The sequence below is a fragment of the Schistocerca americana genome, chromosome 6 (genome assembly GCF_021461395.2).
Source record: "Schistocerca americana isolate TAMUIC-IGC-003095 chromosome 6, iqSchAmer2.1, whole genome shotgun sequence".
NCBI classification, from domain to species: Eukaryota; Metazoa; Arthropoda; class Insecta; order Orthoptera; family Acrididae; genus Schistocerca; species Schistocerca americana.
Window position 1 is genome coordinate 340,833,314 of NC_060124.1, and position 15,610 is coordinate 340,848,923.

At 44.9% G+C, this 15,610-nt stretch overlaps 1 protein-coding gene across 1 annotated transcript in view; it reads right to left on the bottom strand.

Moving 5' to 3' along the window:
* The window catches only part of LOC124619443 (NACHT domain- and WD repeat-containing protein 1), a 578,477-nt gene that overhangs the window by 300,356 nt on the left and 262,511 nt on the right, over positions 1-15,610 (bottom strand). The gene's annotated exons all lie outside the window — the stretch shown is intronic.

The window sequence follows — 15,610 nt, forward strand, 5'->3', positions numbered from 1 at the left end:
ATAAACGCAACGCTACAGGAAAAAAACTGACATACAAAGCCTGACACAAAAATGCGTTAAATACATTCGTTCTGTTCCAAAGTTCGGTGGTGAGAAAATGTTCGAAGATATAGAATCTACAGGGTGTTACAAAAGGGTACGTCCAAACTTTCAGGAAACATTTCTCACACACAAATACAGAAAAGATGTTACGTGGACATGTGTCCGGAAACGCTTAATTTCCATGTTAGAGCTCATTTCAGTTTCGCCAGTATGTACTGTACTTCCTCGATTCACCGCCAGTTGGCCCAATTGAAGGAAGGTAATGTTGATTTCGGTGCTTGTGTTGACATGAGACTCATTGTTCTACAGTACTAGAATCAAGCACATCAGTACGTAGCATCAACAGGTTAGTGTTCATCACGAACGTGGTTTTGCAGTCAGTGCAATGTTTACAAATGCGGCGTTGGCAGATGCCCATTTGATGTATGGATTAGCACGGGGCAAAAGCCGTGGCGCGGTACGTTTGTATCGAGACAGATTTCCAGAACGAAGGTGTCCCGACGGGAAGACGTTCGAAGCAATTGATCGGCGTCTTAGGGAGCACGGAACGTTCCAGCCTGAGACTCGCGACTGGGGAAGACCTAGAACGACGACGACACCTGCAATGGACGAGGCAATTCTTCGTGCAGTTGACGATAACTCTAATGTCAGCGTCAGAGAAGCTGCTGCTGTACGAGGTAACGTTGACCACGTCACTGTATGGAGAGTGCTACGGGAGAACCAGTTGTTTCCGTACCATGTACAGCGTGTGCAGGCACTATCAGCAGCTGCTTGGCCTCCACGGGTACACTTCTGCGAATGGTTCATCCAACAATGTGTCAATCCTCATTTCAGTGCAAATGTTCTCTTTACGGATGAGCCTTCATTCCAACGTGATAAAATTGTAAATTTTCACAATCAACATGTGTGTGCTGACGAGAATCCGCACGCAATTGTGCAATCACGTCATCAACACAGATTTTGTGTGAATGTTTGGGCAGGCATTGTTGGTGATGTCTTGATTGGGCCCCATGTTCTTCCACCTACGTTCAATGGAGCAAGTTATCATGATTTCATACGGGATACTCTACCTGTGCTGCTAGAACATGTGCCTTTACAAGTACGACACAACACGTGGTTCATGCAAGATGGAGCTCCTGCACATTTCAGTCGAAGTTTTCGTACGCTTCTCAACAACAGATTCGGTGACCGATGGATTGGTAGAGGCGGACCAATTCCATGGCCTCTACGCTCTCCTGACCTCAACCCTCTTGACTTTCATTTATGGGGGCATTTGAAAGCTCTTGTCTACGCAACTCCGGTACCAAATGTAGAGACTCTTCGTGCTCGTATTGTGGACGGCTGTGATATAATACGCCATTCTCCAGGGCTGCATCAGCGCATCAGGGATTCCATGCGATGGAGGGTGGATGCATGTATCCTCGCTAATGGAGGACATTTTGAACATTTCCTGTAACAAAGTGTTTGAAGTCACGCTGGTACGTTCTGTTGCTGTGTGTTTCCATTCCATGATTAATGTGATTTGAAGAGAAGTAATAAAATGAGCTCTAACATGGAAAGTAAGCGTTTCCGGACGCATGTCCACATAACATATTTTCTTTCTTTGTGTGTGAGGAATGTTTCCTGAAACTTAGGCCGTACCTTTTTGTAACACCCTGTACACGTATTACAAATCAAAGTCTCGCGTTTTTCTGTATGTGTCTTACGGCTAATCTCAGGAACTAGTGCAATGATTTTGATACGGTTTTCACTAATAGATATCCTCAATTCACAAGGGAGGTTTGTGCGTATGATATACGGTTTATACACTCCTGGAAATTGAAATAAGAACACCGTGAATTCATTGTCCCAGGAAGGGGAAACTTTATTGACACATTCCTGGCGTCAGATACATCACATGATCACACTGACAGAACCACAGGCACACAGACACAGGCAACAGAGCATGCACAATGTCGGCACTAGTACAGTGTATATCCACCTTTCGCAGCAATGCAGGCTGCTATTCTCCCATGGAGACGATCGTAGAGATGCTGGATGTAGTCCTGTGGAACGGCTTGCCATGCCATTTCCACCTGGCGCCTCAGTTGGACCAGCGTTCGTGCTGGACGTGCAGACCGCGTGAGGCGACGCTTCATCCAGTCCCAAACATGCTCAATGGGGGACAGATCCGGAGATCTTGCTGGCCAGGGTAGTTGACTTACACCTTCTAGAGCACGTTGGGTGGCACGGGATACATGCGGACGTGCATTGTCCTGTTGGAACAGCAAGTTCCCTTGCCGGTCTAGGAATGGTAGAACGATGGGTTCGATGACGGTTTGGATGTACCGTGCACTATTCAGTGTCCCCTCGACGATCACCAGTGGTGTACGGCCAGTGTAAGAGATCGCTCCCCACACCATGATGCCGGGTGTTGGCCCTGTGTGCCTCGGTCGTATGCAGTCCTGATTGTGGCGCTCACCTGCACGGCGCCAAACACACATATGACCATCATTGGCACCAAGGCAGAAGCGACTCTCATCGCTGAAGACGACACGTCTCCATTCGTCCCTCCATTCACGCCTGTCGCGACACCACTGGAGGCGGGCTGCACGATGTTGGGGCGTGAGCGGACGACGGCCTAACGGTGTGCGGGACCGTAGCCCAGCTTCATGGAGACGGTTGCGAATGGTCCTCGCCGATACCCCAGGAGCAACAGTGTCCCTAATTTGCTGGGAAGTGGCGGTGCGGTCCCCTACGGCACTGCGTAGGATCCTACGGTCTTGGCGTGCATCCGTGCGTCGCTGCGGTCCGGTCCCTGGTCGACGGGCACGTGCACCTTCCGCCGACCACTGGCGACAACATCGATGTACTGTGGAGGCCTCACGCCCCACGTGTTGAGCAATTCGGCGGTACGTCCACCCGGCCTCCCGCATGCCCACTATACGCCCTCGCTCAAAGTCCGTCAACTGCACATACGGTTCACGTCCACGCTGTCGCGGCATGCTACCAGTGTTAAAGACTGCGATGGAGCTCCGTATGCCGCGGCAAACTGGCTGACACTGACGGCGGCGGTGCACAAATGCTGCGCAGCTAGCGCCATTCGACGGCCAACACCGCGGTTCCTGGTGTGTCCGCTGTGCCGTGCGTGTGATCATTGCTTGTACAGCCCTCTCGCAGTGTCCGGAGCAAGTATGGTGGGTCTGACACACCGGTGTCAATGTGTTCTTTTTTCCATTTTCAGGAGTGTATAAGGGTAATCCTGTAATGGTTCTTTATCTACATGACCATTACGGCGCTCCAACCCCAATTCTCGATACCAATAATATCGCACTACTTTTCTGCGAAGTAACAGACATATTTTTGTGACAATATTCACATTTGGTTTTATTAATGTATTGGTACTCCGATGTATCGCTGTATTACAGTGATATGGTCCTTGTGTGTGTTCATTTCTGTGAGACTGTCATAATTTTTGGCTTACTTGTAACCGTTTTGGCGCGAATGCGCACAGAGCAGTCTTTGTTGCACTCTGCAGAAGTTAAGTTGTTATTTCGCTTTGTAAAAGAACAGTCGAGTCTTGTGTTTGGTTAAAGTGGAAATTAAATATATGAAGATTAATACAAAACTGTTTTCTTGATGATGTGACAATTAAGGAGAAGTATATGTGAATTTACAAGAAGTTTAATAAAATTGTGGATCGTGAACACCAAGTCAAAAATTATTTCTACCACACCATTGTTCTGATCTGGGATTGTTAGATCATTAAGAATTTCCTGAAAAACGCATTTGTTAGGTCTTCAAATATTGCTGAAATACAGATCTGGACCTTCTAGCAGCAACTTCGACGAAATGTACGTGGGAATCCATTCAAGGTAAGTGCCAAAATTAATGACTTTTTTACAGTGACTTCATTATTTCCATTCTGACGATACCATCCACAGTCAATAATTTTGTTGTTGCCCAATTTGTAAATCATCCCTTCCTTCCAGACGGCGTCATATGCTCCCATAAGGTCAACAAATGCCACAGAGGTTTTCAGGTTCTCCTGGAAACAGGCCTGGGATGTAAATCTAGCAGTAAAATACCGCCCAAGCACCACGGGTGTTGCTGAATGAGCTAGTGCTTCTCGGGAGCCAGAACTTTATTAGACTTTCTGGTTACAAGCATACAGATTAACATAGGCATTGGAGTGATAACCTCGTAGCAGTCATGGGAGGTACAAGCTGGTTTTCTAGAGAGGTGGCGGCCTGTGGAGGGAAAACGCAGTAAAATCACAGCCGCCACCATTCTAGAGACCAGCGAAACCTGACTAAGATCTATACGTATTATAAGTTAGTCCCCCCACTACGACTTTTTGTCTGCCTGTGAAGGTTAATCTCAGATACTACTTAACGAATTTCGATGCAGTTTCACTAATAGATTGATTCACAAGGAAGGTTTGTGAATATCTATACATCTTATAATCAAGTCGTCCAGCTGTAGTTAGTGCTAATATTTATGAAGTCGGGGTGGGTCGCTAGTATGTCACAAAACAAGAATATATAGGTTGTTCAAAAAGTGTCGAATACTTTGAAAGGTAGTAGCACTCATCGGAACAAGAAAAATAAGCCCCTATGAACATGGGTACAGAAATGCATACTTTCATAGATACACACATTTATAGGATGGCCTGCGCGACTCTTGGTTGCGGATATTAGCACAGTCGTTGCATTGGTGTTCCGTCAGATGCGCCGCCAGGGTATTACGATGTGTTATTCACAGTACCGTACCTACTAGTGTGTGGTTAGTCTTGTTATAGGCTACGTTAGTTTTAGTCGTGTTTGTGTGCCTTATTGTACAGTACTGTCAATCCTGGGTACGTATCATGGTATTTTCCATTCTCCCAAGTGCGGATTTATTTACGTTTTTTACTGTTATTGCGCTGCTTGTGCGTACATGTGGTGTCGTACATTTACATTTTCATTCTTCCACCACTTGTTTTCGTGGAAGCCTACTACTTGTCAAGTGAAATGGCGGAAATGATATTCCACTATGGTTTAGCAAATGGGAAATTGACGTTGCTGAAAAACTTCCACAGTGCAGAGTGCCTTCTGATAAGCTGTTTGGCTGACTTTTTCAGCGCCTGAGGGACAGTGGTACCTTTGCACCTTTGACCGTGTAAGGTCCCGCACACCTAACAGGGTGTGTGTGTGTGTGTGTGTGTGTGTGTGTGTGTGTGTGTGCTGCTTTCGGTGGAATAATCCCCTGGGATCAGTGTAAGGTGATTGGCAGCAGCAGAAAGCATGTCTCACTCTCTTATCTGGGGGTTATTTCATGAAAAATTGCTGTACCTGTATCATTTACAGCGCGATCAGGCCCTAAGGCCATAGGACTACCGCGGAAGACGGCGGTTCTGTCAATGGCTGTTGCAGAAGTGAGCCGCAAATGCACCGTTCACATCCAAGATTTTATTTACAGATGGGGCAAAATTCACAAGAGATGTGTTATGAATTTCAGTAACGAGCATGTATGGGTAGGTGCAAATCAGGAAAGAAGGCATCAACACCGATTCTCAGTCAAGATATGGGCAGGCACTCTTGGCGATGTATTAATAGGGACATAGGTGCTACCACAAAGGTTAACTGGGGTGCATTATCTGGACTTTCTCGTCAATGTATTACCTACCTTGCTGGAGGCTGTGCCATTGTCCGAACGAATACAATTGTGGTTGATGCGTGATGGCGCACTGGTACACTTTCATTACAATGTGCACGAACATCTGACAGACATTTCAGGACCACTGGATTGGTCAGATGCACCCCACACCTTGGCCTGTTTGTTCTCCAGGCATCAATCTGCTAGACTTTTGGTTATGGGGACGTCACGCAAATCAATGAAGTGTGGACACTACAGGGTCGTGTCTTCAAATCGTGCCTGCAGCTACAATAACTGGGTTTGCTTCAAAGGGTGTGTCATTCCTTACGCCAGAGGGCAGAGGGTTGCACTGCCACGCCACATTGAAGACCTACTGTACACACCTGTTTATCAGAGAAACTATTCATTTCTGGGCCCATGTTTAATGGACTTATTTTTCTAGTTTGGATGAGCACTATCACCTCTCAAAAGTATCTGACCCTTTCTTCTGAGCACCCTATGTATATAAAACAGAGCGTATCTAAACCTGTGGATCGATTTGAACCAAATCTGGACCAGAAACAGCAGGCCTCATGAGTATTAGCTCTGTTGGGTTCATAACCTAGTCTCAATAGGAGCAAAGATATGGGAAAACCATGCTTTTGCCAGGTCCTGGCATGTAGACTACCCTGCATGAGAGGCATGTTACATAGGAACAGGATTGGCTTGCCAAATCAACCTGTTTCACAGGGCAGTCTATATGTCATGGGCAAAAAACAGCTTTCCAAGTCCTGGCACATAGGCTGACTTGCTTGGCAGGTGAGTTGTGTTGGAGTAGTATTGACCTGTTTTGCAAGGTGGCCTGTATGTCAGGCGGAAATAAATGATTTTCGAGCCCTGAAGTTATAGCCTGCCCTTCAATACAGGCGTGTTGTGTGAGTAATATTGACCTGCTTTACTGAACTGTATTTCATGAGATACACATGCCAATAAAGTGACTGGGGCAGGTTGAGATGGATAGAGGAGGGGATGGACAGAGTGATGGGCAGGAGGAAGTGGACAGAGAAGAGATGCTTGAGGTAGGTGGAAAGTGAAGAGGGGGGATGGGCAGGAGGAAAAGGAAGAAGGGGGTCAGAGATGGAAGGAGAGAGGGTGGGGGCAGAGATGGTTTGGAGCACATGGACAAGAAGAGAGAGGAGCAGATGAAGAGGCAGAAAATGTGGAGCAGAAGACAGAGACAGGAGGATGAGGTGGACAGACAGAGGGAAGAAAAGGTGGACACAAAGAGGAGGAGGGGGAGGTGTGTTCAATATACATGTCGAACTCATGTAGGGGGAGGAGAACTGCTGGGAGAAGGCTAGTTTACAATAAAAGACATGTACTAATGATTTTTCATCAGATTCAGCATGAAATGGTCCTCACGATTGTCGAATAAGTCAAAAGGTCTTATACAGATTTTCATTTAAGAGGCAAAGGACTTAAAGGTGTGCTTCAATATGTTCCGCCGAGTTATTTCCGTTTTATGCATAATATTTCGACAACAGATCTAACTGTCATCAGATGTTGCGAGTTGGCCTATTATGTGTGATAGATACCTGGGCTCCAATCAGATTATAAACTACTGTTGGATTTGTGCAGTTATTTATAGCTGAGGTCGACTCCCAAGGACACCTACGCACTTCAACGCTCTTTTTGTTTCAGAGCCGGCATTGATATTCTGTGAAGAGCACATCCTCTGTGTTTCAAATGCGGATGTGCCCTGATTCACGTGGGGCGCAATATTAGAATAGTCGCACATAGATTCAAGGAACATTAGCGGCACACCCAACTAAAACAACTAAGCAAATCAAATCAGTTAACGCGCAGCACTACCTCGGATACGAAGATGAAACGAAATATGAGGGGTGTGCAAAATAAACGGTACGAAAAAACATTGTGGGTATAAGGAAAAATAATCACCAGCGGCCTGAGCACATCCATCCCACTATTTCACGAGCTGAACAAATCTCTGTTGCCAGAATTCCTGTGGCTGTTACAGGAGGCAGTCCTCCACTGTGTCCTTTAATTCGTCATCCGAGTTGAAGCGCTTCCCTTCGAGACTTTTTTTTTTTTAACGGACCAAACACATGGAAGCCGCAGGCCGAAACTTCTGGACTGTAGGGCGGATGCTCAGGCTGTCCCCACTTGAACTTGGTCATTACACTTCTTGTGACCTTGAAGACATGTGGACGCGTGTTGTCATTGGGAAGAATCACCTCCTTCGTGAGCATCCCAGGCCGTCTGCTGCTGATGGACTTCCTGGGCTACGTATTGTCTCGCAGTACACGTCAGTGTTAATACTTCTTACTGATCGAGGAATTCGATGAGTATCGGACCTCGGACGTCAAAAAAGGCGGTGAGCGTCATCTGGGCTGCTGAGGGCACAGCTTTGAAAATTTTTGGGGGGAGGTAATGAGAAGCAAAGGTTTATAGGGATTCGTCCGTCTTTAAAAAGTGGAATACAAAAATTACCACCGTCATACCTTAGCAAAAGATTTTGCCGACTACCCGAGAAATTTCGTGTCCTAAGGGGGGTGGAAGAATTCTATCCAATCATTCGTCACCAGTATGATGTGGCAATAGAAGAAAGCAAGGAGTAAGTTATATTTTTACAATTAGCTTTTAAAAAATTGTTCAGACAGGAGCATCGTCCAGACATACAGTCGTCTGACCATCGCACAGACTCCCGTATGAAGGAGTAGTAATACGCATCCGTGACGTACAGAAGCAATTGAAAGGGTTGAAAAAAATGCTCTCGAAGTCCGGATGGAATCCCAATTTGATTTTACAAAGAGTACTCTCCGGCATTGGCTCCTTAGCTTGGATTTATAGCGGATCCCCTAACCCAGCGCAAAGTCCCAAGTGACTGCAAAAAGTTCAAGTCACGGAAAAGCTCGGTCCACAGAATTACTGACCAATATCCATAACATCGGCTTGTTGGGTTTGCTGCAGAGTTCTTGAACATATTCTCAGTCTGATATAGTAAATTTTCTTCAAATGTAAAAGCTTCTGTTCACAAATCAGCATGGTTTTAGAAAGAGTGCGTGCGAAACTCAACTTGCCTTTTTCTCACATGATATCCTGCGAACCAAGGATGAACGGCAACAGGCAAAATACTTTTTAAAGAGGTGCTGACGTATAGGTAGGATCCAGAACTTGAAAGTATCATCTAGCACACACTTATCAATATCAACACCCTTCCTTTCTGGAAAGCGCTTCACACAGTGCCCCACTGGAGGCTGTTAACGAAGAACGAGCACACAGAACAGATTCCCAGATATATGACACGCTTGAAGACTTCTTAAATAATGGAACCCAGTACGTTATCCTGTTCATCAAAGACAAGGAAATCGTCAAGAATATCCATAGGAGTGTGATAAGACCGCTATTATTCTATTTGTACATAAATGATCTGACGGACAGCAGCAATCGGCGGCTGTTTTGCTGATGTTGTGGTATATGGGAAGGTGTCGAGTGGCCGTTGGAGGGTACAAGATAACTTCATCAAAATTTCTAGTTGATGTGGTGAATGAGAGATAGCTCTAAATCTAGAAAAACGAAAATTAATGCAAGGGATTTAGCAAACCAATCTCGTAGTGTACGAGTACAGTGTTAGTAGTGTGTCGCTAGGCACAGTCACGTCGATTAAATATCGAGTCACAACACTGCAAAGCCATACGAAATACTACGAACATGTAAGACTTACAGTAGGGAAGGGGAATGGTCGAATTCGGTTTGCTTAGAGAATTTAAGGAAAAATCTGGTTGTCTATAGGGAAGAGCACGTATGGAACAAAAAATGATTCAAATGGCTCTGAGCACTATGGGACTCAACATCTGAGGTCACCAGTCCCCTAGAACTTAGAACTACTTAAACCTAACTAACCTAAGGACATCACACACATCCATGCCCGAGGCAGGATTCGAACCTGCAACCGTAGTGGTCCCGCGGTTCCAGACTGTAGCGCCTAGAACCGCGCGGTCACACCGGCCGGCGCATGGAACACTAGTGCGACTCATTCTCGGGTACTGCTCTAGTGTTTTTACCCCACCAGATAGGAGTAAGGGAAGACATCGAAGCAATTAAAAGGCAGGCCGGCAGATTTGTTAGCGCTAGGAGATAAACATGCAAGTATTACGGATATGTTTCGTGAATCCAAATGAGAAACCCAGGAGACAACGCGACCTTCTTTAACAGGAATACTATTGAGAAAATTTAGAGCACCAGCATATGAAGCTGCCTGAAGTACGATGCTACTGCCGCCAACAAACTCATCGCTTAAGGACCAGGAAGATATTTAGGGCTCGTGCGGAGGCATACAGACAGTGATTTTTCCCTCGCTCCGCCACGCACCATGCTGTGTCTTGCGGAATATGTTTGCAGGTTTAAATGTAGACCAAGTATAACTGAAACGTGTGGATGGTAAACGTATTGTCACTGGCACGGAAATAATTAGTCTCATTAATTTCATCACTGCAGACATCTACACATATCTTAAATTTGAAGGAATTTGAATTTCACGGTACCTTTGAGCGGTTAGTTATTAATACGTTTCGAGCTATTTTTATGCGGCAACGGAAACGTACTCGTCCGCTGCGCAACATGTGGACGGAATGAGTTCAGTTGCTAGATGGCCCTGTGCCAGAATAATCGGGAAGTTCGAATTTATTAAGTATTCCACGCAATGAAATTTCTGCTGGGATGGGACTGAAAATACACTGACGGAAAAAAATCGCAGTCCTCAAAAATAATTAATGTAGAGTAATACATTTGCCTTGGTAACATTTGTGAGGTTAGGGGAGGTTTACTGTCTTTGGCCCGAAAAAAAAACCATGTTCTTTGAGATGTGTTATAGATATCAGTGTCAAATTTAGTCAAAATGTTTATTGATATTTCCTCTACAAACTGGAATTTTTTCTACCGGAAATATCGAAGAGCAAAGGCGGAAGAGCCGTCGGATCGAAACAAAATTTCAATGTAGATCTCCACGCGCGGTATGTCACAGGTCATCCGACTCGTCCGAAATCAAAATTGAGTTGATGTTAGCGAAGTACTCGTGTATAAGATTCTTAACGAGTTGTGCCTCGCTTAAGTTAATCGGACCATAGGAATCAAAATGGCGGCCATTTGAAAAAAATAGGGTTTTTTCATCGATTTTCCGACTTCGTCGGCCAAGTAAAAATATTTATAGTTGATGGATCGGAATAACAGTGGTACAGCTCCAAGACAATTTAGTTAGCTTCGTCGGAAACAAAGAATCATGCCTATCGGCTCAGTAGATTTTAAGTTACCATACCGCGCGATAAGAAAAACTCATTCGATAAAAACGCGTTTGAGGTTTTGACTACATATAAATGCAATATTATACAACCTACGTTCAATGTGGTATTCCGGGTCCATAAACTAGTCCTTCCTCTTCCTCATAGAGGGCGTTCTCCTCGATCTGGGCCATCCTGCGCTTCTCCAAAGCCGCTCGTACGGCCGGTGATAAGCGGTTTTCGGCCGCTTGAATCCGGTGGTCGTCCGAATGCCTGGCGAACTGCGTCGAACAGAGTCCCAGGGTGACGTGCATCGTTGTCATGGTCTTCAAAGTTACTGAATACCCTTCGTTGAAGCTGCTCACTGACAGTAAAGCCGCAGTCTCCATAGTCTTCGCACCAGAATGCAAATGCTTGGGGGCTCACTTCCAAACACATGTGTTCAAACTTTCCTCTCAAGCACCGATACAACTCGTCCTCCGAAAGAAAAAAACTGGTGCATGAAGAAGACAGATTTCAGGCAGGTGTATTTTTTTGTTCAACCGCAAATAACTAACATTTCCGTTCCGTATTCGGAAAAACCGTTTCACGGGTAAATTCTAAACACTTCTATGAATCCAAAAATGCAGTTTAAGAAAATCGATTTTTTGAACCAAAAGATAGTAAACCATCCATTAACACTGCAAAATCGCAGGGTAACGTAAGCGCTAGATAAGTTACTCAGAATGTGAAATTCCAGTCTATTAAGAGCCGGCGTGACCGCCAGAATGTTGAATTCAAGCATGCTAACGTGCACGCATTGTGTTGTACAAGTGAGGGATGTCCGTTAGTGGGTTGGAGTTTCACGCCTGTTGCACTCGATCCGTCAATATGCTATTTGTGTATCACGCTTGAATTGTTGTCCGATGATGTCCCGTAAGTGCTCGATTGGAGATAGATCTCGTGATCGAACAGGCCAAGGCAGCATATCAACACACTGTGGAGCACGTTGGGTATCAAAGCGGTGTGTGAGCGAGCGTTATCCTGTTGGAAAACATCCGATGGAATGCTGTTCATGAATGGCAGCACAGTAGGTCGAATCACTACACTGACATACAAATTTGGAGTCAGGCTTGGGATAACCACGATCGTGCTCCTGCTGTAGTACGAAATCTCACTCCAGACCATAACTCCAGGTGTAGGTCTAGCAGGCAGTCAGGTTGGTAGCGGTCCTTCCATTGGCCATCTCCTATCCAGCACACAGCCATCACTGGCGACGAGGCAGCACCAGCTTTCATTAGACAATAGAACAGACCCCCCCCCCACACCCCCCCCCCTGCCCACCAATCAGCCCTCGCTTGACACTACTGGAGTAGCAAATGGCGGTAGTGTAGGGTCAGTGGAACGCACGCTACAGGTCTACTGACTTGGAGCTGTACGCGGAGTAACTGATTTGTAACAGTTCGTTGTGTGTTAAAATTCATGGTGAACCTTCAGCAATCTTTTACTTCGCACAATTTGCTTCGCTACCACTTTCGATCAAATGACCATTTTCAAGCATAAGCTGGCATAAACGGCTGTAAAGTTATAGCACAATAACAACAAAGCTTTTTTGTGCCCACCATAGTAATAAAAGTTTTTTACAGAAATAGCTTTACTCAATAGTTTTCGTGAAGAAGCAAAGTACTCAAAACAGCAAATTACTCTTATTACGGTATAACTTTCCAGTCGTTTATGCCAGCTTATGCTTGATAATGGTCATTTGTCCGAAACTAGTAGAGAAATGAATTGTGCAAAATAAAGTATAGCTGAAGGTTCACCACGAATTTTAACAATTACTTGGCGGATGAATATCACCAACTGCAAACATTCATAAGTTCGTTGTGTCACTGTGGTGCCAACTGATGTTCAAATTGCTGCTGCAGATGCAGTACGAAGTGCCAGAGCCATACGTTGAACACGACGTCTTCCCTCTTGATAGTGCTACATGGCCGTCCAGTGCCTGGTTTTCTTGCGACCGTCCAATGATGCGTCACTGAGTGACCACCACTGCCTGCTGTCACGCGCAGTGGCTACATTCCTGCCAAGCCTTTCTGCAGTATCGCAGAAGGATCATCCAGCTTCTCGTAGCCCTGTTACACGACCTCTTTCAAAGTCAGTAAGGTATTGACAACGGCATCTTAAAAGGCGTTCTTGATTTACATCAACTCACCACATCAAATATCCTAGGTAATTAACGCTCACTAATGTTATAGCATTTATTTTAAAGCAAACTACATTTGTGTCATCATAGTGGCGCTACTAGCGCCACTCTTATGCGTCTATCGCGAAATTTGTATAATCATCTTCCAGATGTAAAAACACGCCTACAAACTTTCTTTTATGTTGCATAACTTCTTCTTGGTGTTGCCGTTTTTCTTTTCCGCCAGTGTACTTTGCGACTGGTCTTTACTTTATTCCAAATCCAGAGTGCAGTATACTGCCAGAAACATTAATAATTGAGAGTCCATTGTGGGTAGCTAAGTTTTTATCCAGTTAAGCCGCCCTCATACAGTACTGGAGGGCAAACGTTGACCTGGGATGCTAGGCGTCATAACGCAGAATTTCAGGGGACCGTAGACTGCAGAATCAAGTTTTCAGATTTTCCAAAAGCGCTGTCTCACGTGAAACAGTAGAATTCAGGATAAGTCACCTTGTTGGATTAAATTTAACTTTCCCGTATTTGGTAGTTTATGAATCAGTATGTACGTGCTACAGAAATGTGGTGTTATCAAAGAACTGTCATATTAAAGATCTGTCAGAAAAATTTTATTCTTTAAATGATTTGTTATAGTAAAATTCGAAAATTGTAGACCGGTTGTTAGGCGTTCTACGAGGCGTCATAATTCAAACAATTGGGTAGCAATAGAAACAACTAGAAAACTTACACTAGCAATGGCTGTGCCCACCTCATCACCTAACGTGGAAAACTTTGTTTGACGGAAGTTGAATAGATATGGGGGTAAATAAGTGACAAGTTAAAACTCTGAATCGATATGCAAGGCATACAAGCACAGTTATTGGAAATAAACTTGCTGCATAATTTTAACTAGCCACGATTACTGAAAATATTTTTCCTTCACACCTGCTGACGTGAATTTTCTCTACGACACAGTTTCACAAAAGTTTCATCACGTTTAAGTAGATTAAATCTCCTACATTCATGAGGACAGAAACTTGTGGTTAATTTTAACTTCAGCACCGAGACTCTAGGTTTTCGTTGGCGCCATCAATACATTGGTGGTTCCCGTGGTTGTCGGTATGAGTCTCCCTGATAAAGCTAGCTCACTGCTTGTCACATAGAGTCGAGAAGGCAATAGCGGAGTAACGAAAGGCCTTTTGTGTTCTCGATTGCCACAGGGGTCATTCCGTTAAAACTGTGCCGCGTGATATACGTCGCGAGTCCGGTAGTGCACCTCCTACATGTCATAGCGTTTTACTATGGCACCAGCTGTTTCAAGACACTGGCTGTTGAAGTTGAGGAAATCCACAGGTCGCCCCATGTGCTCGGCCAAGACAGAGAACGCACTGAACAGTGTTTTGCACGTAATCAATAGAACGCTGCTCGCCGAACTAGCAAAAAGTTAACCTTCTCCGCTGTAATGCAATTCACGAACGATAAGGGTTCGCGCAGCGTCGAGGCGCGGATGACGAATTAATTTTGCCCGTTTCGGTAGACAGTTGCTTTTGAAGATAGCGTGTCCGGCAGATTATGTGTCTCGTTTGCTTATGTAGAATTTGTAACTTTTAACAGCACAATCAGCGTTGAAAACTCGCAACAAATGGAATAAAAATTCACGAAATGCCTCGCTACGATCACTTTGCTTTGGCTACGACATTTGCAGAAGAGCGCTCAGAACACAACTGAACGTTCTTTGACTGTTGGAGAAAGCATGACTCAGGTGCGCGGAACAAGCCTAACCTTTACCACCATATTTCGTGACTGCAAGTATAGTCTGTCACGCGTGCTTTGCGGTGACGTTAGTGTCTCAATACAGACAGTCCTCATTTACTGAAAGCTCTTTACGATGACGATAAATAACAACGCGTACAGCGATGCAAAGTCAACCCGGACGTGGAGACAAAAGACAGCACTTTCCTTTCACATTTGATTTCCAGTGATGAGGCTATGTTCCAGCTGAGCATAAAAGTGAACCGCCGCAACGTAAAACATGGGGAACACAGGAGCCACATACCATATTCGAGCACTCGAAAGAGTCCAACGCTTCATGTGTTTGCGTAGTTTCCCGACAAAAGATTTACGGCCCGTTCTTTTTTTTATGGAAAAGACGGTTACAGGTATCAGGTACTGGATATGTTTGAGATTTAGGTTGTTCTACAGTTACGAGACGCTGAAAATTACATTCTTCAACACTTCCATTTAGGATCAATTCTTAAAGCGCTGCCACAGCGGTGGATCTCTCATTACCTGCAAGGTCAGCTGATCTCACGGTATGTGATTTTTTTTGTGAAAGAGTCGTCTATGTGGCTCCCCTTCCAACAACTTTGAGTAAATTGCGAAGGTATGGATGCAACACGTTTTTTTCTGAAGGTAGGTTCAGGATTGCAGTACACCATATTATTCCCCAACTTTTGGCTTCAGTATCATGTTTTTCAACTTAATCTGCGTTCAATGCACGTCCTTACGCCACCTTACT